This window comes from Hakea prostrata, chromosome 8 (genome assembly GCF_041222555.1).
Source record: "Hakea prostrata isolate BN-2017 chromosome 8, UWA_Hpros_2, whole genome shotgun sequence".
NCBI lineage: Eukaryota > Viridiplantae > Streptophyta > Magnoliopsida > Proteales > Proteaceae > Hakea > Hakea prostrata.
This window is the reverse complement of record NC_142607.1, coordinates 31054219-31075864: the sequence shown is the minus strand read 5'-3', so window position 1 is coordinate 31075864 and position 21646 is coordinate 31054219. Positions and strand designations below refer to the sequence as shown.

The 21646-nt window shown below is 41.1% G+C and overlaps 1 non-coding gene across 1 annotated transcript; it reads right to left on the bottom strand.

The window, feature by feature from the left end:
• Window positions 1-21097: 21097 nt before the first annotated feature.
• On the bottom strand, window positions 21098-21169 carry TRNAD-GUC (transfer RNA aspartic acid (anticodon GUC)). Its single transcript has one exon. It is a non-coding gene; the product is annotated as a tRNA-Asp (tRNA).
• Between the last annotated feature and the right edge of the window lie 477 nt (window positions 21170-21646).

Here is a 21646-nt window from a genome sequence, read left to right as displayed (position 1 = left end):
ATTTGCAATAGCGGAAGGATCGGTCCAGTTGGACCTGTCAATTGGAAGCTTCCCCAAGGAAGCTACCGTTCTAGTAAATTTCTTAGTGGTTTGAGAGCTCCCAGCTTACAACGTCATCCTCGGGAGACCATCCTTATCAAAGTTAGGTGCTATCATTTCCACAAAACACCTAAAAATAAAATTCCCGACAGAAATGGGAATTGGTCAAGTTTCATCGACCCAGAGAATTTCTCGGCAATGTTATGTTGCATATTTGAAGGATTAGGAGGGCCCGAGAAAGGTAACAGCGTTACCAATTGAAGTACGAGATGATTGGGACGAGGCAGAAATGCAAAGGCCCAAGCCAATAGAGAAATTGGAAAAAACTCAGTTGTATCCCGATGATGAAAAAAGAGTTACTTATATTAGGTCTAAGCAACCGGAAGAATTCAAAGAAGAGTTGAAGTCTTTTCTTCAACGAAATAGTGATGTGTTCGCATGGTCTGTAGATGACATGCCAGGAATTGATTGGCATGTCACAGAGCACAAACTTTGGATAGATCCAAAGGTAAAACCAGTCAGTCAGAAGAGGAGAAGTTTCTCCATGGAAAAGTACGAGGCCGTTCGGGGCGAAGTTGAAAAATTGAGGAGCTCTGGTTTCATTGAGCCCATTGAATGCCCAATCTGGCTGCCCAACGTGGTAATGGTCAAAAAGGCAAATGGAAATTGGAGAATGTGTACAGATTACACAGATCTCAACAAGGCTTGCCCTAAAGATTGTTACCCATTGCCCAGGATTGACCTCTTGATAGATGCAATTGTAGGTTATGAAACATTGAGTTTCATGGATGCCTACTCAGGATATAATCAGATCCTCATGAACAAGGAGGACGAAAAGTTTACGGCTTTCATGACTAATCGTGAAAGTTTTTATTATAAAGTCATGTCGTTCGGCCTGAAGAATGCAAGAGCTACTTATCAGAGGGCCGTCAACAAAATTTTCAAAGACTTGATCAGGAAAAATGTCGAAGCTTATGTTGACGATATGCTAGTAAAGAGCATTGCAAGGGCGAAACATATTGAAGATTTAACAGAGGTATTTTCAGTGCTGTGAAAATACCAAATGAAGCTGAATCCGGAGAAATGTGCTTTCGGAGTTTCGTCAAGCAAATTCTTGGGCTTCATGGTATCACAAAGAGGTATTGAGGCTAATCCAACCAAAATACAAGCTTTGATTAATATGGAAGCCCTTGAAACTATTCGGGATGTGCAATGCTTAACGGGGAGAGTAGCCGCATTAAACCGTTTTATCTCACAGTCAGGAGAAAAGTGCCTACCTTTTTTCAAAGCACTCAAAGATTTGAGGGGCGGTAAGGAGGCAAAGTGGACTGAGGAATGTCAGAAAGCTTTCAAAGAACTGAAGGAGACACTGGGAAGACCACCGCTATTGTCTCGACCCGAAAAAGGGAGAAATCTTACAGCTATATTTAGCAGCATCCCCTTCGGCAGTCAACACATTACTCTTTTGGGAAAAAGACAAGAAGAAGTGGCCAATTTATTATGTCAGCCACGTACTACTTGATGCGAAGACACGGTATTCTCAGATCGAGAAGTAGGCTCTAGCTCTTATGATAGCAACTAGGAAACTACGACCATATTTTCAGGCTCATTCAATCGAGGTTGTCACACCCCACCCGCCCGACAACCCGTGGGAGTGATCCGTCATAGGATCCACGGTTTTAGTCTATCAACAATAATAAATACAAATATGGACAATCAAGAGCAATAAATGTTCAATAAATGAATTAAAGAATTACAGGAGTCCAAATACTCCAACAACAATAATAAATGAAAGAATAATGAAAAAAACGAATATGAGTTCAGCGGAAGCAATCAAAAGAATTATATCAGTTTCTTTCTAGTTTCCTTTTCTAAGGCTAAATAGTGTTTTTCATGAATTTCAAGATAGGGTGTCCTCTAGTTCTTCTCCATTCGTTGAGCGAACATTCTAACCACTTTTCGTCTCTGACCATCAATAGGTGCGATAAGCGCACTCCATGCACCCGCAGGAGCTCCCGCACAAGCTATTTCCATTTCCCACTGCTGGTGCCACATCCTCTTCATACGGGATGGTTCCTTCATAGGAAACCAGTCCATCTTCGGTACAATTCATTTTTTTGTGCAGGCTAATAAACATATACAAAATAAAGGAGTGAGTTCTAAAGAACTCAGTAAGAACAATTACAAATCCCATCAATTATCCAACAAAGCATAAATGCATAAATTATATGAATGAGTGCAAAGTATGAATGATACTATGATTTCTAACTATGCAAGTCTCTAACAGCTGACATGCTTTAAGATATACACTAGCTCTCCTCTAGGTAAGTCTAGTCATACTGATCCGGCAAGGACTGGTTACCTCTGTAGGGATCCTGGGCAAAAGGAAAAGTCCACACCTAGCTCTCAAACCATGGTTGGGGTTAAGTCAACACTCTCTCACCACGACCATTGGTAATGAGTACTGGCGCATGTCGAGGTTTCTAATCCAATGCAAAGTCATACTGGTAACATGTCTACATGAAGTCTAGATTCATCCCCTATGGCACCAACCAACTCGGTTCAGTATCCTTCGCAACCTAGGAATGAGAATCCTCATGGATTGGCTACCGCTATTGGACTCCACTCCTTAACCCTATGGTCATCCACATATTATTGGGGCGGAAGCTCTCATGACTCCTCACGACACCCGGTCCGTTCCTTGGACGTCCATGAGCCCAACCCTAACATATGCAACCCTAGCATTTATATGACTAACAGTGGACCAACGTCACATCACTGTCATCACGGGTCACTCGGTTTCAATCCCTCTACCGAAAGGGTAGTAGCATGTGGGGTACCTAGCCATGCAATTCTAGACTCTACCTAATAATGTCATCAAACAGTCATGACAGTGCTGGAGACATCAGCAATCATGTGTCCCATTCCACAGCCTTCTGATATCCCAAGCTAAGATATCCCAAAGGAATACCTCATCCATCAGAACCTCACACTATGTATCATCAGTATGTTACAATCATAACCAACAAAGTATATATGTAAACAAGACAAACAACAGTAATATAACAAGATTAATATATAAGACATGATTACAGCAGCATATATAAAGAAATACTAATTCTAACAGACATTGGACTAGCATGTTCAAGTCTATTCATAAGATAGGATTGAATGTCCTTACCTGCATACAAGTAAATTGTCCGTAAAAAGAGATCCGTAAACTATTACAAGACTTTCTTTTCAAACAAAGTATACCTAAACACAGGGTTACAATAATATATAAGTTAATTGAATCAAGGTGGATCAAAACCAAAAGTCAATTGGTCATTGTTTACCAGCCTGGTTGCTCGTGCCGGTCGCTTAGGTTGAGTGACCGCCACTAGTGACCGCCCCAAAAACAAAGAGTATTCAATCCGAAACTCAGGCTTCTGATCACCCGTTTTCAATCTGGATTTCGAGTGATCATGACCTAAATCTCGAATCTAACACTCCTAAAGCCAAAGGGTGAAGGAATCCTAACAATTACCATCATTGGATTACCCAAAACTCTCCCCTTGATTGGCTTATCCTTTTCATGAAAGCAGGGTTCGTTTTCGGATGAATCACCTCAAGAAGATTGGAAAGAGAGTCACAAATGAATCACAAGGGTAACCACAATGATGAGGGGGATGGGTTAACACGAAATTAATAGACAAAGGAGATAAAGAATGAAGGGTGAATCCATTACCTCACTTCAGAACACTAGAAAAAAGGGAAGGACTGATCTCCAGATCACTGCCAGCACTTCAGATCCACTTTCGGCACTTCTCCGCAGCCGTCTGACCTCCAAAAACAGTAACCACAAATAAAATATTCTTAAGTTGGGCGAGGGTTACCTTTTATAGAAGTCAGGGGGAAAAATAGGGCAAAAACTTGAAAACAGACCGGGCGGTCGCTCTAGGTGGTCGCTTGGTTTAATCGACCACCACTAGCAACCGCCCCCATGTAATTTACCATACAAGGGTGCTTTTGCTAGGGGGTTGATATCCAAGTACAACCTAGCCCTAAAGAAAGATGGGGGAGATCTTACCTTCATTCCGGACATCTCCGAACAACACTTGCCTTCCAGAAGACCAACTACCATGCAAGGCAGGCTCTTCAGATAGGAGATCCAGATCCATGGGTTCAGGGTATGGATCATGGACTTTTATCCGAACACTCCACAACTTTACCCGACTAGACCTTCGGGTTCTCGGACCTGCAATACGGATCTCGGGTTAGAAATACGGGGGTTCTTACAGAGGTATTTACTACTTTTCCCCTTAGTAAAGTTCTTCGTAAACCTGATTTGTCTGGAAGAATGGTGGCTTGGTTGGTTGAACTCAGTGAGTTCCAAGTAAGCTTTAAGCCTCAAACGGCAATCAAAGCTCAAGCACTAGCCGACTTTGTGGTAGAAACTACTGCACCGATAGAAGAAATTGCCGAACCCACTATCCCGACCATTTGGGAGGTATATGTAGATGGTTCAAGTAACAAGCGGGGAGCAGGGGGCTGGAATTCTCTGAAGAGTCCAATAGGATTTATTATTCGATATGCATTAAGGTTTGCATTCGAGGCAAGTAATAATGAGGCGGAGTACGAAGCCTTAATAGCTGGACTTAGATTGTCAAAAGGATTGGCGATAGCAGACATAACTATTTATAGTGACTCACAGCTTATTGTCAACCAAGTACAGGGGGAGTATGGTGTTAAAGAACCTCGGTTACAGAAATACCAAGAGATTGTGCAAGCATTGCAGAAAAAATTCAGGAATCTGAAAGTATGTCAGATTCCAAGAAAAGAAAATACAATGGCAGAGGAGCTATCCCGATTAGCCAATGCCAAAGAAAAAAATTTAGACCCTTCGGTCTACATAGAAGAGATAACATTTCCAAGTTATCACGAGAAGGAAATTTCTTATATTGAAGCGGAGCATTGCTGGATGGATCCAATAGTATAATATCTGAGAGATGATAAACTACCAGAAGATCCGAAAGAGGCAAGATTAATCAAAGTGCGATCAGCACAATTCATTATGCAGAATGGAAGGCTATATAGAAGGTCTTATTCTGGACCCCTTCTAAGATGTTTGGGTCCCGAAGGAGCGGAATTAGCTCTGGCGTAGAGGTGCATGAAGGAATTTGTGGTGCTCACATGGGTGGTCAGGCCCTGGCACACAAAATTTTGAGGTTTGGGTTGTATTGGCCTAAGCTCCAGCAAGTTGCTATGGAGTATGTTTGTCGGTGTAGCAATTGTCAAATCCATGCTACGACATCTAAACGCCCAGCTGAAACCATGACTTCGATTCTAGATCCCATCCCTTTTGCGATGTGGGGAATCGATATCATGGGCAAATTCACCAAGGCGTCAGGTGGAAGAGAGTATCTTATAGTAGCAATCGACTACTTCACCAAATGGGTTGAGGCTAGTGCCCTGGCAACCATCACTTAAAGAAAGGTGGAGAAGTTCATGCTCGAGTCAATTATATATAGATTCGGAATGCCAAGAATAATCGTGACAGATCATGGCACTCAATTCGACTGTCCACAATTTGAGCAATTTTGTGGAACTTATTTGATTGAGCATCGTATGTCATTAGTGGCATACCCCCAAAGCAACGGTCAAGTAGAGGTTACAAACCGAACGTTACTTGAGGGAATAAAGAGAAGACTCGAAGCTGACAAAGCCTTGTGGGTCAAAGAATTACAGAATGTACTATGGGCCTATTGAACTACGGTTCGAACACCCACAAGAGAAACTCCATTTAAATTGGCTTACGGATCTGAAGCATTGGCACCTGTGGAAGTAATGGCTGGAACACTACGGGAAAGAGAGTTCGAAGAAAAAGCGAACGAACAAGGACTGCTAGATAGCCTTGATTTGTTGGATGAAGTTCGTGCAAAAGCTATAGCAGGAACTCAACATTATCAACGAATTATAGTGTCACATAATACTCGAGTGAAGAATCATCGTTACATAGCAGGAGATTTGGTATTGAGAAATACCTTAGCTTCAGATCCACGCCATCAAAGGAAATTGGACCCTTCATGGGAAGGACCATATATAGTTATTAAACCGGTCGGTTCGGGAGCTTATAAGCTAAAGAACATGACAACCTAGAAAGAGTTGGATCGTTCGTGGAATGCCAGGCATTTGAAGAAATATTATCCCTGAAGACTATCATTTTCGTTCATGATGTAACAAATTTCAACTCAATCAATACAATTATCAGTTTTCAACATACTGTCTTTTGATTGGGGGACATCACACAACACTCAAAAACAGATCCAACGACAAAGTCAAAAGGCATCGGTTTAAAACCCGAGTGAGTTCCTTCTCAGAATTATTGAATTTTTCCAAAAATTCTTAAGTAAAGGCATCGGTTTAAAACCCGAGTGAGTTCCTTCTACAAGGCATCGGTTTAAAACCCAAGTGAGTTCCTTCTCAGACTTATTGAATTTTTCCGGAAATTCTTAAGTAAAGGCATTGGTTTATAACCCGAGTGAGTTCCTTCTACAAGGCATCGGTTTAAAACCCGAGTGAGTTCCTTCTCAGACTTATTGAATTTCTCCGGAAATTCTTAAGTAAAGGCATCGGTGTAAAACCCGAGTGAGTTCCTTATACAAGGCATCGATGTAAAACCCGAGTGAGTTCCTTCTCAAACTTATTGAATTTCTTCGGAAAACTCTAAGTAAAGGCATTGTTTTGAACAACTAAGACCTACTGCAACAATGACTCAAGTGACTAACAAAGTTCGAAGATGAAGTTAATTCTTTATTTCTTTAAACGACCAGAAGGGGCCAACCTTTACATCAAACATACATATGAGACAACATGTGAAACCTAGCCCTAACCCTGACCCGGAAACCCTGTTGTTTGTAGGTCCAGCAATCGAAGTAAGGCAAGAAGTCAACTTTGGGCCATTTCAGTTGAAGACTTGATGGCTGGAGTGGAATCCTTGAGTATGGATGTCAGTGCCCCTTCTATGGAAACTGCACACTGATGAAGATTGGATTAGTTGATGGACTTGGAGTGCTCTCTGTATTGGTTCGAAGGCATTTCTACCTACTAGGTATGTCACTTTAGGTGTGTGCAAAACCCCTTGATGTTTGGACTTGATCTGAGCCTTCAATTCCCTATTTTGAAGTTGTTGTTCTGATTGGTCGACTCATTGGTTGACTGGACCAGTCGACCAATCAATCGACCAATTGATTGTGTTTTTGAAATTTGAATCGTGGCTACTCTATTTAAGCCTAATCTTGGGAATACTCCGCCTCATCTGCCTCCTAAGCCTCTGGAACGAGTTAGAACCCTAATCTAATCGCTTCCCTTGCATCCTTGGTTGATATCTCTCAAGAACTCAAGCAATCCTCATCCTCCTGCATCAAAGGTATGTGTATGATCTCTTTCCTCTCTATCTTTGATTTTTCTTTTCTTGAATCTGTTCTTGATTGAGATCAGGAAGATGATGCTGCATTCTTGCAACCATCTATTCCATGATCTCATCATGTTCTTGAGATCTATGATCATCATCATGATCTCAACCCTTGCCAATTGAATCCTGGAAACCCTAACCCTTGAAACCCTAACCTTGTGTGGTCATCAGGGGAACCTTTTGGTAAACCCCCATGTGAGGGAAACCTCATAGGTAATGTGGAGGTTGGTCTAAATTCAATATTCTTAAATTCTTCTTGTTGTAATTGGCCTATCATCAATTCCCTCCCTCCTGTGATCTCAACCTTTTTCATAGGAGCCAAAAAGGGTGAAACCAACCATCTATTCCATGATCTCATCATGTTCTTGAGATCTATGATCATCATCATGATCTCAACCCTTGCCAATTGAATCCTGGAAACCCTAACCCTTGAAACCCTAACCTTGTGTGGTCATCAGGGGAACCTTTTGGTAAACCCCCATGTGAGGGAAACCTCATAGGTAATGTGGAGGTTGGTCTAAATTCAATATTCTTAAACTCTTCTTGTTGTAATTGGCCTATCATCAATTCCCTCCCTCCTGTGATCTCAACCTTTTTCATAGGAGCCAAAAAGGGTGAAACCCTAATTTCTTGGGTAAGATCAAGAACCCCTATTTTGATCATGTTAGAAGACTCTCACTTTATTTTCCTTACTAGAATTGTAACCTATTAATTTTATTTCTTTACCCTTGATCATATTATATTTTTCCTTCATAATCTATGTTTAACCTAATTAGGTTAACTTTCTGATTCCTGAGTTGTAACCTGGAAACTTGATTTGATTAATGGTTTGTTGTCCTCTATAGACTTAGATGTTTTCATTAAAGTTTCCCCCTTATTTTGTACCCTTTTGAACCACCAAATTCGGATTCATATTCTAAAAATTCTGATTTTTGTAGGCTACTGTCTCTGTTGGTTGACTCATTGGTCGACTGGGGCAATAGACCAATCAGTCGAGCAATGGGTACAGTAACCCCATTCTTGGACTGTTTTGATTGAATTGTAATCTTTCCTTCCATATATCTTTCCTAACTCATAGTATACACTTATTTAAGACTGTTTTCTCAGGTTTAGTCAAGGTCTTACTTGATTCTCTAAGTTCCTTTGCGAATTAGAAGGTAAGGACAGTTATTTCCTTAACTACATAGAGTACTTGTTCTCTGGTTTCTACTTTGTGAAACTATGAGATTACCTACTGTTGTTGTACTTTAATTCTGATCTCCTACTGTGAGAACAGTAGCACTTGTTTATATCATGTTTTTCCATTATTTATGTTATATGAATTACTTATTACTGCTTAATCTGATTTTGCTTTTACATTATCTTTTATATGATGAACTACTGGTTGTGTATGTCATGAATGATCTGAGAATGTGTTTATTAAGTTTGGTTTGGGATTGGGAGGTGTTCTTTTGACACTTCTGTCCTTGGACATTATCGGAAATAGTATGGGATGTTTCCGGGGTTGCCCATTGACGCTTTCCCGAATCATTGGTTGTCATACCTAGGGATGTCTAGCAGTGTTTGACTAGGTTATACCCCTGTTATATCCGTGAGAGGACGGTGTTGGTGCAACCTAGAGGGGGGGTGATTAAGTTGTACCTAGTGGTTTATACCAATTTTCTGGTTTAGTTGCAATTTCAAAATGAGTTGACAGTTCAAGATGAAATCTAATGACAAACAGCAATCACAAACACAGAATTCATAGTGGTTCGACTCTACGAGTCTACGTCCACTCCTCTCTTAGTCTCAAGAGAATATTTCCACTAACGGATCTCTTTCAATACAGTGGGTAGAGAAACAAACCCTTACAGTCTTCGTTTCGGGGCAAGAGTACCCTTTACAATCTTCGTTCACGGACAAGAGTATCCAATACAATCTTCGTTTACGGACAAGAGTATCCAATACAATGAATTCTAATCAACCTAGACTAGAATTAAAATAACCAATTCACAATACGAAAAGTATTAGATATTACCTATCAAAAGAGAGTAACCCTTTACCCTTTGAGTGCAAGTGATGTAATGAATGAACCAAGAGTCAATATACTTCAGCGGTTTCAATAACTCCAGACTTTGCTTTAGTGAAAGCTTCAACTTTGGAATATCCTTCAAAGTTAACCGGAGTTGGGAGGACAGCAAAAATGCTAAAAACACCAAAACTTTGCTTTTTCACGTGTGAGTGAATATGTGCTAGATGGGGGAGAAGGATGATTCTCAAATGGGGATGGTTGGGCTTTTATAGACCCCAAGTTACTGCTTTCCCCATTTCCTCAACGGACATAAAATCTTTGCGAGATTTTGTTCCGGACGGACGTCCGTCTGCCCGAGACGGTCATCCGTCTCAAAGGTATCCGTTACAAACAGCTGTAGAAGATATTCTCTTTAAACTAGCCGTATAGTCAAACGGGCCAGATGGTACCGTCCGGCTGGTTTGGCAAAGGCACCGTGGGGACGGAAATTCCGTCGCGTCGAGAAAGAGAGTTATGAACAGACGGACGCGTCGTAGACGATCACCGTCCGCCCTGGATGGTTCAGACGGGCATCCGTGCCAGACGGAAATTCCGTCCGACCTTCGTTGTTTCAGACCAGACGGACATCCGTCTAGGCCGCTAAACAACGGGCGGATATGGCTGGATTTAGATCGTTTTGACAATCCTAAGCGCCGTACACCACTAACACGTCCTAGGTCACTCTAGTAACATGGATTACATATTATGGATGTATTTACAGTGTGTGACAAAGGGTCCAAGCCCCGATTTAGCCTAAGTCTTATCTTTGACTTGGTCTTTGACTGATCTTGATCGTGATCTTGATGCTCTCCTCTTGACTTTGGTTCTTTGTCTAAGATGGTTTGATCTTGAGCTTGACTTTCCGAATTTCTTTGAATCGGATATTTACATCGAGATTCGCGGTGATGAGTGGACAAAAACCATATCTTTATGGAAACATTAGTAGAGTGTTTGTCATCATCAAAACTGATTTGAGACTGATGTGGCAAATGCTGACTTGGCATTTTCCAACAGACGGGAATCACATTGTGGGGGCCATTTATTGGAGGGTTGCATATGGCTGGACTTGGGCTCATGGGCACTCGAGACTGGTGAGTTATATCCGTGAGAGGACATGAGAGCTTCCCGTTTACCATATGTGGATAACCAATAGGGTTGATGAGTCCGTATTTGAGAGAGTCGGATACGCTGACTCTAGTGGAAAGGATACCGGAAAGGATCCCGAGAGGGGAGGAATGGAAGTATCTGGACCTGATTTGATGTAACTGACTAGATGACTTGCATTGGGCTAGGCTTTTCCCTGACATGCACCGGTACTTATGCCAAATGGTTGTGAGAGAGTGTGTTGACTTAACCCCCTACCATGGTTTGTCCAAGAGGGATGCCCGGACCCACTACCAACAGGAGCCGTATGCATGACCTACCCAGAAAAGTACGGTGCTATGACTTAAAGCATGTCTTCCATAGAGACCAGCATACATAGAGTTTAGATGCATACATACATTACTTGTTTCATATTGCATTGCATCTTGTTATGGTTTGCTTCCATGTTATTTATGTTGTTATGGATTAACTACCTTACTGAGTTTCTTCGAAACTCATTCCTTTTGTACATTGTTAGACTATTCTACAGGTTCTGATTTCTATGGCGAACAGTATGATGAAGCACAAGCCGATGAAGCATACTACACGCAAGGTGTTGGCAACCATCAAGATTACTCTGATGATCCCTCAATTGATCAAGATGCATACTACGATTAAAGACAACGTATACGTGGAACGTCTCAAATGCATTGATGAAGTCCACTATTTTGAAGACGTTATTTATAGAATAGAAAACCCTGATGTTAGAATTTTCTTTTAGTTCCATTGTTTTAGTTATTATTTCTTTTAGACTTACATTCTGCGTTCGCTGTGTATTTTGTGGAGTGAGTTTCCGCCTCACTCTACTTCTTTTGATGTGATTACATCTGGTATCATTTTGCACTCTGGTTATATTAATTATTCATTTCTTAGCTTTAATCTTTTGTTATAATATTTAAACCCTGATTATTTCCTGTTTATGATTATGTAACTGTATATGTGGGAGGATGATTTCCTCATTACTTGATCTTCGGGGCTGTGGATCACACTCTCGGGTATGCCAGTTAGGGTACCGGCTGGGAGGATGTGACACAACAAGTGTTGGGGTACAATCTTCGTTCGGTCAAAAAAAAAGTCATCATCGGTGATCATTAAGATGTTAAACAAGATCGAAGCAACTTTTTCAGAGGCAACACAGAGTCAAGAAGCAACACAGATCCAAGAAGAAGAAGAAGAACAGAGTCAAGGAAACGTATGTTATCAAAATCCTCTGCAATTTCATACTCTTTATCCAGCTTGGCCGGGAGAAGTTTGATCTTTGATCAAACCAGCATTCAAGGCAAGCTCTTCATAACTGAATCCTTTGAGAGGAGAATAGGGAGGAGAATCCTCAAGATGATGCATGATATTCGGATCTGGAGGTGGAAGGTCTGTTGCATCCTTGGTCCAGGCAAGAAGAGGAAGTCCCAGCTTTGCAAACACTTCAGGATGACAATTGGCGCGGTGGGAAGTCGTGTTTAAATAAGGATTTCTCCTTAATTTCGACATCCCGGTATGCCTGCAAGTTATAAGCGTTCTTCATGTCAACAAAAGGCTTACTGTGCAAATACTTGAAGATGCAGGCCCTACGAACATCAGTTGGGAAAGACTCGGGCAAAGGGATAACAGCTTGCCTTTGGGGTACTGCTTCATTCCCTTTTGCCCCTGGCTTTCCTACTTCCCGGCTCCAGCCGACGGATCTTCTCCCTGGCATCATCCAAATCCGAATAAAGACATTCGATCTCGGAATTCTTCTCTAGTGCAATCTCCCAAGCTCGATTTCCAAGACGAGCAATCTCAGCGTCTTTGGCTTTGGAGTCTTCCTGAAGCCTAGAAACTTCATCACTCAGTCTACTAAGTCTAAAGGCTGCTTCCACTTGGTTGTGGAAGTTACCAGTGAGACTCCTGCAATAACTTCAGAGTTAGTCAAGAGCAAAAGAAAATTCTTCGAAACAAAAAGGTAATGAAGAAAAACTTACATCACCAGAGATTTCATAAAATCTCTGTCTGGGATCGTGGAGAGTGCTTTGTTCTCGGTAGGCATTTGAACAGCAGTGCACCATTCCAATGCCTTGTCAAAATCACTTGTCACCAAGTCAAACCTCTTCAACGACCAAGAAAGATGATATACATCATCAGCCAACCTAGGGCGCTTCCTGGTGGCAAAATCCTCCAGCTCTAGAGAAGGAGAGGAGGAGGATGCCAAACATGCTCTAGAGTTGGAAATAGAAGCGGCACCTACAGGGACCGCATCTTCCTCGGATGCCCGAAGGATCTTCATCATGGAAGACCGAACGATATCTTTGGCAGGGGCATCAACAGTACAAGCAATGACGGAGGGAGCCACGTCCTCCTTGGAAGACCAAACGGTCTCTTCAGGCAGAGGGAGTGTAAGAGAAACATTAGCAGAAACTGTGGGAATCTGATCTAAAGATTCACCAACAGCAGACTCCTCACGTTTAGAAGATTCACCAGGGACAATCACCTCAGAGGGAGCAACCTTCGTCGGTACTGAGGCTGTTTTCTTGCAAGAATTTGCCCTAATAAAGTCCAAGTTAATTCTGGGAGGCACTGCAAATACAAAAAAACAGTGTTAGTACGAGAATCCAACAACATACAGAAAAGAGAAAACCCTAGATCTCCGTTGAACATAAACCACTCAGAACTTCCGTAATAAGTAAACCCCAAGTATGAATACTGTGGAGATTACTCAGGGAGAAGAAGAGATTCGTGACATAGACAAAGCAGAAGACTTATTGGTTTAGATTCTGATCGAAGATATTGTTGGAGGACAATAGTACGGATACAGCAAAGGAAGACGGAATGTCGTTTTGCAAATCTATCAGATAGAAATAACTTGCAGATAGCGAGATAAGGATAAAGTGCCCTTGAGGGGCTTAAATAGCCTCAAAAGAGATGCGATGGTTGAAAGCCCAAGACAATCAAGGGACAGGATCGAAGAGACGCTTCGAATTCCTAAAAACGCAGGATCAACGGTTAGGGGATAACGGCGCTTCAAATTCGAAATTCGAAGGTTGAACAAAGTTTCCACATGGAACAGTATGCACCTGATACGAGGATACTGCAAATTATCAATCGTCGCACCAACATTAAATAATAGAGTATTTCCAATTCCTTAGGAGGAGCGATAGGTATACGAATACAGGGAAATGTTTGGAGTTCATCATAAATGAAGGAGCAGTTGGGAGTAAAAGTTCAAATGGCACAGAGTTCAGAGGCCGAACGTGTCTCTCCCGAACGCATCTTCATGATATCCCGAACGTTATCTCCTGTTAAGGTACAAGTTAATCTACGCGATAACTTATATCATTCACATTTTGTTCTTAAGACAATTTCTTGGGTATGAGATGAGGAAGTGTTAAGGCAATCATTGGAAGAGTTTGAGAAAAAGAAGACTGATTTCCATTTCATTAAAATTGTAGAGGGCCAACCCTTATAAAAGAAAAAGAAAATAAAGAGATGGTTTCCTATGATTCTTCCTCATTGTCGACCGAAGAGTCTTTATCAGGATCTTTCTCTGAAGCAGGCTGTTGAGGTTCTTCGGGAAGAGGCGGCGAATCAGCAAGATACTCCTCGATGTTTGGGTCCGCTGGAATAGGATCCTCCTCTTCCAAAACCCAATCAGGGAAAGACAACCTAAGCTTCCCGAAGATTTCCTTGTGACACACCTCTCGAAAGGGAGTTGTGTCGAAGGAAGGGTTAGATTCAAGGATCTTTTCCCAGACATCATTTTGCCCCGCTCAGTAAGCTTGAAGGTTGAAGGAGCCCAACAATTTAGTAAAGGGGATGCTATTCAGATACTTCTGAATGCAGTCCCTTCGAAGATCCGGTCTAATATGTTCGGGCTTGCTAGGAATTGCCATCTTCAACAAGCGTTCATTATCCAAGGACTTAAACTCAAGGCTCTCGCCAAAGGCAAATAGCCTCATTTTTGTACTTCTTGGCCTCACGTTCGGCAGCAATAGCACGAGTAATTGATGAGTCAAGTTCCTTCTTCAAGGAATTCATCCCCTCATCGTGCTTCTCCTTCAACTCTTTCGGTTGCTTTATTCAGCCAGTCCACCTCATAATTGGCCTTCGCCAAATTCTCTTCACTGGTCTGCAGCAAGGAGCCATTGCGACCAACTCGGCTCAATACCTCCATGTGTTGATAAAAGCTCAACACAGCATCCCTGGAAGGACAAGAAGATTATCAGAAAATCTCATAAGAGATTACAAAGCAATGAGCAGAAGATCAAGCAAAATACTACCTTGTGGAATGAGGAACGAGAACGTCATCCTCCAGGGCCTCAAAGGCCTGACGATCGGCAGGAAAAAGACCGAGAGAGCTCCATTCGGCAGCCTTCTTAGGGTCCTGTGTTGCCCGATCTGTCCGCGTTAGCGTCCATTGAGTCATGAAGATCTCCTCAGAGTCTTTATTATTTTTGGATTTCTTCGGGGCAGAAGCATCAGCTGAGTCGTGCTTCCTTTTAGTTCAAATGAGAGAGGGGAGGTCTACCTCTTCCATTGGTTTTTTCCCTCTCCCCAAAGCCTCAACCACTGGCTTCAGGTTCCTGATACCCTTATAGGAAGGCTCGAGGAGACCGTTGTTCAACGGCCAACACCCCCCCCCCCCCCCCCCCCCCCGGCTCCCCCAAAAAAATAGCGGTTGAAGATTATTCAAGACAGTGCAATGTGGCAGCCTTCAAAGCCCATGAAGACCCCTATTCGGGATTCATTTTGGGAGGCACTGCAAAGAAAGATGAAAGTCAGAGTTGAAAGAATTCGCAGTATTTTCAAGAAAGTGAAATGTGGTAGATAGAAAGCTAATGTTGAGCCAACCCCAAGTACTGAATGATGGAGTTGTATTCCATCTCATATCCATGTATCTCTTGATACCATGGAATTGACTTGATCTTCCCGACGACCGTTTTGTCTTCATTGGATAAGGGAAGGACCCGGTTACCCTCAGAGTATGAAGTGTATTGCTTCCAGACGGTCGAGAAGTTAAGATCCGATTGAGGCGCTCGGCAAAAAAAATATCGCTTGCGCCATCCTTTATGATTGGAAGGGCAAGTTCCTTTGGCAAGAATGCTACCCGTCCAGTCAAGCTCCACTTTATTGCGCTTAGAAAGCACAACCCAACCGAGAGGATGGGAAATAGAAAGAACATGAAAATGTACAAAAAGAGAAAGAGAAGGTGTGATGCCAAGTTCAAAGCATAAACCCAAGAAGCCGACGATGAGACGCCAGCTATTGGGAAGAAACATTCCGGGATGAATATCCCAATGATTCAGAATGGTTGCAAACAAAGGATTGAAGAAGGGAAAGCGAACCCGCTTTCTAGAGTATCTATATACATGGAAAATTCACCCGAAAGGGTCGAATCAACTCTCTCATCAGAATTGGGAGCCATAAGATGGTACGAAGAAGGAAAGTCAAAACCCTGGACGGCTAAAAGGAGATTTTCCTCGTTATAGGAGGATGCAACAGAATCAGGTCCACCGGCGGATTTGGAAGGTTGTCTTGACTGCCTAGAAGACTTAGCAGTCACCTTAGGAGTCATGGATGGTCTAGACTCAGGAAGGTCAGAAGAAGTCTCAGCTTTTTCTTCTACTCTTCTCTGTTGGCTAACTTCTGTGAAGTCACGCCAGAGAGCAGTTAAGGTTTTCTTGTCACTATCCGACTGCTCAGAGGGAACAGAAACAAAGCCCTCATCACCACTATAGCCTTTACCAGCGCTAGGCACAGGGGAAGTTTCAGAAAAAACCCTACTATCCTCCATTACTGAAGGGTCTGATTGTGGTTTCTAAAGAAACCGTCGTTTTGATTGCATGAGCAACGATAGTTTCAGCTGCAAAGGATGCGTGGCGTCACCCTCACAATGCTCGCGGGAAAAGCGACACAACCGCATTAAATGTGATATGACATTCAATGGGTTAAGGATTGTCAAAACTATTGTTCGACGAAGAACCCAGCTAAAAACCAAGCCCTTGGGATCGACCAAATGCTTGGTCTGGAGGGCTCATGATATGGAGAAAATATGATCGAACTGCGTTCATTCTTGGTTCGACTCTCGACTCCGGTCGGGACGAAAGGAATCGACTCGCTTCCAAGCGAGCCGGGTTCAGAAGATAGCTTACTGAGGAAGAAAACTTACTCATTCACAAGCACGCCCTAATTCGATACTTTCGGAATAGGTTAATCAACCTAGTGACGGCTAGTAGAATTCGACGGCTGTCAATCATCATTATCATATGGATAACCATCAGATAACAGTCGGGTTATCCTAGGAGTCATCTACTAGTCCAAACTAGTAGAAGTCTATCACTCAATGGATCTATCAGAGAAGGCTCAAATACATCCAACGAAGGAGATTTGAAGGTACACTCTACATAAGACATCACCTATTCACAAGGTGAGGACGGACGAAAACACTCAGATGCTTACTATCTGAATCGTATTCTTGTTATTCATTCCTTAGCTCTGTGCTCTAGCAGAGCCGTTTGTGATTAAGTTCATCAACTGACTTAGCCTTCGGAGGTGGACTCCCGATCCCAGCGGTCGAGCCATATCTGACGCTTTATTTTGCAGGTCACTCTCAAGAGATCTAAGGGCTGAGCACATTTTGGACGCATCAATAACTAATGTTGTCTTTTCTTGGGTGTTGCTGAATCATTCCTTAAGACAATGCTGGGAACTTTGGAGAAGGTCCATTTAAGTCAGTGATCCCACTGTAAGTTCCATGTTGGATCTTGTTTGTTTAGTTGATAGTGGTAAAAATTTTTATGATCATCTTGCTGAATCATTCTTTAGGACATTGGGATATGCCATTTCATTTTGTCAAATTGTAGGTGAAGATTTAGACTATTAATTTAATTACCTTCTATCATAAGGCCATATTTCATGCTAATGGTTTGTGTTTCCAGATAATAGCATGGAAATTTTTGTAGCTTTTAGTATTGCCCCTTTCAATTTATTGAATTTCAATCTAAAGTGACTGTAGGACTTTTCTTCTCATACTCAAATTTACTGAAGCTCTAATTTCTTCTAAGAATTTGGTCGTTATTATAGTGACCTCCTTTATTCGTAACATGATAGGTGGAGGGTTATGGATTCGTTTCTATGGCAAGGTTTTTCCTTGACTTCGGCTATACAAGTATACAACTCAAGAGGAACTGAGATTTCCCACAAAAGAATTGTAAGCTCCCTGGTTTGCCCCTCCCAGTAGTCAATCTTCTAAAAATGGGAATGGGCCCTCGCCAAGAATAATTATGTCAGAACTTCTTGTAAATGAGATGAGTCCCAAAGTTCAGGTTTGTTGCTAGATTTTTCCTATTCAATAAATAGTGTTCAAGTTTGGATGGAACTCTATAGCTGGTAATCTTATTTAATTGTCAAAACTACTTCTACATTTGAATTGTAAATCATCTTAAATTTATTCCCTCTAAGTATGGTCAATTTATCTTTCTATGACAATCTCTTCTTTCTCAAATCTTTGTTCTGTTTAGTTTCTAGGTGTCAAAAGAGTTTTTTAATCATCAAGTTTTACCTTGATTTACGAATAATGACTCTCTTTCTTTGTCTTTTTTTTTGGTTTGCCAACCCCGGTTTCCAAGGCTTTGCCCTGACTAATCTAGTGTTCAACCTAGGTCGCACACCTGGTTGTGGTGGGTGAGTCTCCCAGCGAGGATTTTTTGCATCCACAAGGTTTCGATAGCGGAACCTTGCTTATGCGGACCAAGCTGCTTACCACTTGGACCAACCCCCGTTGGTTCTCTTTCTTTGTCTTTGTAAAGCTAATTGTTAGCCCTAACAACACAACTCACATGAGCAAGGCCATTTGGACTTGTGAAGCCCCCCCCCCCCTTTTGGTTTTATCCCTTTTGGCTCATTTGAATCAAGTATTCAGCTTCTTGATATCCTTCATAGAAATCTGATAGGCTAAAGCCCATTTCAAGACAAAAAAAATCAGAGGAACTCCCTTTGCATCCGTCTATGTTATTAGCCCCTCAATTCAACAAAAGAACAATCATATAAATTTAGAGGAAATATTCAAAAGAGAAAGGGTTGTGGGAGAGCAATAGATAGATAAACGAATTGAATAAGGGAGCACAAAATTCATAGAGTTCATTTGGGTACCGCTGATTGCTTCAAATATCAAAATTTATTTGTTCTCCATGGAGACCTAGGATCATGTATTAGTACCTTAAAGGCTATAACGTTTGACCGCATTGTTGAGACCAATGATCAAAGTAAGGTTGGTGGTACTCACAAATTGAATATATGCATTTTTCTTAAGATCCAAACCGATTTGGAGCGGGTTTATTATATTTTGAACCAAACCCTAGAAATGGCTTATCTACTAACCGTTTCAAATAGGCTGAAAATGAGACTGATAATCGAAACCACTATACCATAGTATTCCCTTAAAAAGATAGAAAAAACCTATAGAAGAATACCTCATCCAGAAAAGGGGGGAAAAATTAAATTTCTTGTAACAATATAATTATATTTCTGGAAGAAAGAAAATTCATAATTTTCCTCCTCGTATCATAAAGTAAAGGTAGGTCTATAGTTCAAGAATAAGCAATAGTAGCATAAAAAAGTAGTTTCATGTACATATATATAATTTTATTTATGTCCATGATTACTTTTAGACCAAGATACAATCTCTGATAAACAATTATATTTGAGAACACATTACACGTGCATGTGCACTAGGGCTGCAACTGGGCAGGCTGGGTCGGGCTTTTGCAATCCCAAGCCCAGCCCTATATGCTCTAATATGAGCCCATTCCCGCCCTGACCCTAGTTCAAGGCCAATGATTATTGTCCCTGGCCCTAAGCCCTACAGGGCCAAACCAAGCCCATTCCCACCCTAATTGGGGCCGGCTAATTGGGTTGACCCGGTCGCTAGATTGGCGTTGTCCCTGACCCTAATTGGCCCTGATTGGTCCTGGCCCTGATTAGCCCTGATTGGCCCTGTCCCTAGCCCTGATTGGCCTTGATTATCCCTAATTGACCATGTCCCTGGCCCTAATTAGCCCTGATTGGCCTTGTCCCTAGCCCTGATTGACCCTATCTTGGCCCTAGCCTTAATTGGTCATATTATTGGTCATATTATTGGATCTAAAATAACAAATATAAATTCATAAACTAATAATAATAATAATAAAAGTATCATAAGTAAACTAAAAGTAAAATTCATAAAAATATAAGATGATTCAAGCTCATACAAAATGATAAAATAGTCAATAAATTGATAATGTTGCTTTAAACATAAATAAATTCATACTCCATAATTTTGTATTGATCTCTGAAAGTCTCTCATTGCTTTGATGATGGAAATTGAAAACCTCTCCCATTACTTTGGTGATGGAAATTGAAAACCCCTCCTATTGATATCCTTATTCAACAAAAAAAAAAAATCATATTCAAAACTTTGTTAACAAGCAAATCAACGATAATTTAGTATTGATATTTTTTTCATAGTTAAAGAAAATTTTATTTTAGTTACAAATATAGCTATCTGTCCTTAATAAGTTTTTTTTTTTTTTTTTCTCTGAAATATCACATTGGAGGCAAAAGAAAAATGTCAATATTCATTATGAGAAGTTGAAGTGTAGATTTGTTAGATATTAATTCTCTATATACTAACTTTTATTATTTATAATATATTATCTCGCCTTAGTCAAAAAAAAAATCAATGTTTTTTTGAACTAAAAATGATTTAATTCGAAAAATAAAAATTATCTTAAAAATAATATAAAAAGTGAACTCATAGACTAATATTATCAAAATGATCGAAGGTCAAAGTCGAGACTTATAATTATATCAATGTTAATGTGAAGATTTAGGGTAAAAATCCAATACATGATCAGGGTCCAATTAACATTAAGACTAGAGCCAAAATTAGGGTCAGGATTGAGCCAAATATTAGGGTCAGGATTAGGCCAAAATCAGGTGGATATTTATTACATTGGTAATGAAGATATAATTTATTTTTATTAAATTTTTTACAAAACATGATCATGTTTTTAAAATTTGACAGGTGTTAAATATTCACCCATGTGGATTATAATTAATTTATCTCCATATGGGTGGAGGGTTCAGACTCAAATCAAGGCCAAAATCATGGGTCTAGATCAAAGCCAATATCAGGGCTAGGATCAAGGCCAAGATCAGGGCTAGAATCAGGGCAGGGCCGGGATGGGCTGGGCGGGCCAGAGAGTAATCTCAGGCCCGCTCTTGGCCCTAGTTCAGGGCCAGAATATTTTGGCCCTAACCCGCCCCTTAGGGCCAAAATCTTTAGCCTAAGCCCTATTCGGGCTCAGGGCGGGTCAGGGCCAAACTTGCACCCCTAATTGTGCACGTGCATTCTTACTAATCTTGATAAAAGGAAAAATAATATAAGTATGGAGCTCTAAAAACGCCGTTGCCGGGGATCGAACCCGGGTCACCCGCGTGACAGGCGGGAATACTTACCACTATACTACAACGACATTAGATGCTTTAAAAACTGACAAAAACAAATATAAATAAAATTAAGTATGATTGATGTACCAAAGTAATATAGACAACAGAGTAATGATCATGCTAGAGTTGAGTTAGTTGTAACTGTTGTATACAATATAGATGAGAGACCTTGAGATGCCACAATTTGGATGCCGATCCATTTTGTTGATCTACTTATCACTATTGCTCAATGTTCTTCCATGCTGCATCTTGAAGTTTGCCTAAATACGACTGCCTCTAATTTTGTTCTAAGGAGGCATCCCACAATTAAGTTATACTACAACATATGATTGAGGCATTGGTCATCACCATGGCTGAGGCATTCCAATATTGGCTTTTGCTTGCATCTCTAACATTGACTGGTAAATCATACCATTTTTTTTTTTGGGGGGGGGGGGGGGGTTAAGATCATTATATTTGTATTTTAAAAATTCAGCACTGAAGATCTATTCAAGAATTCTTCG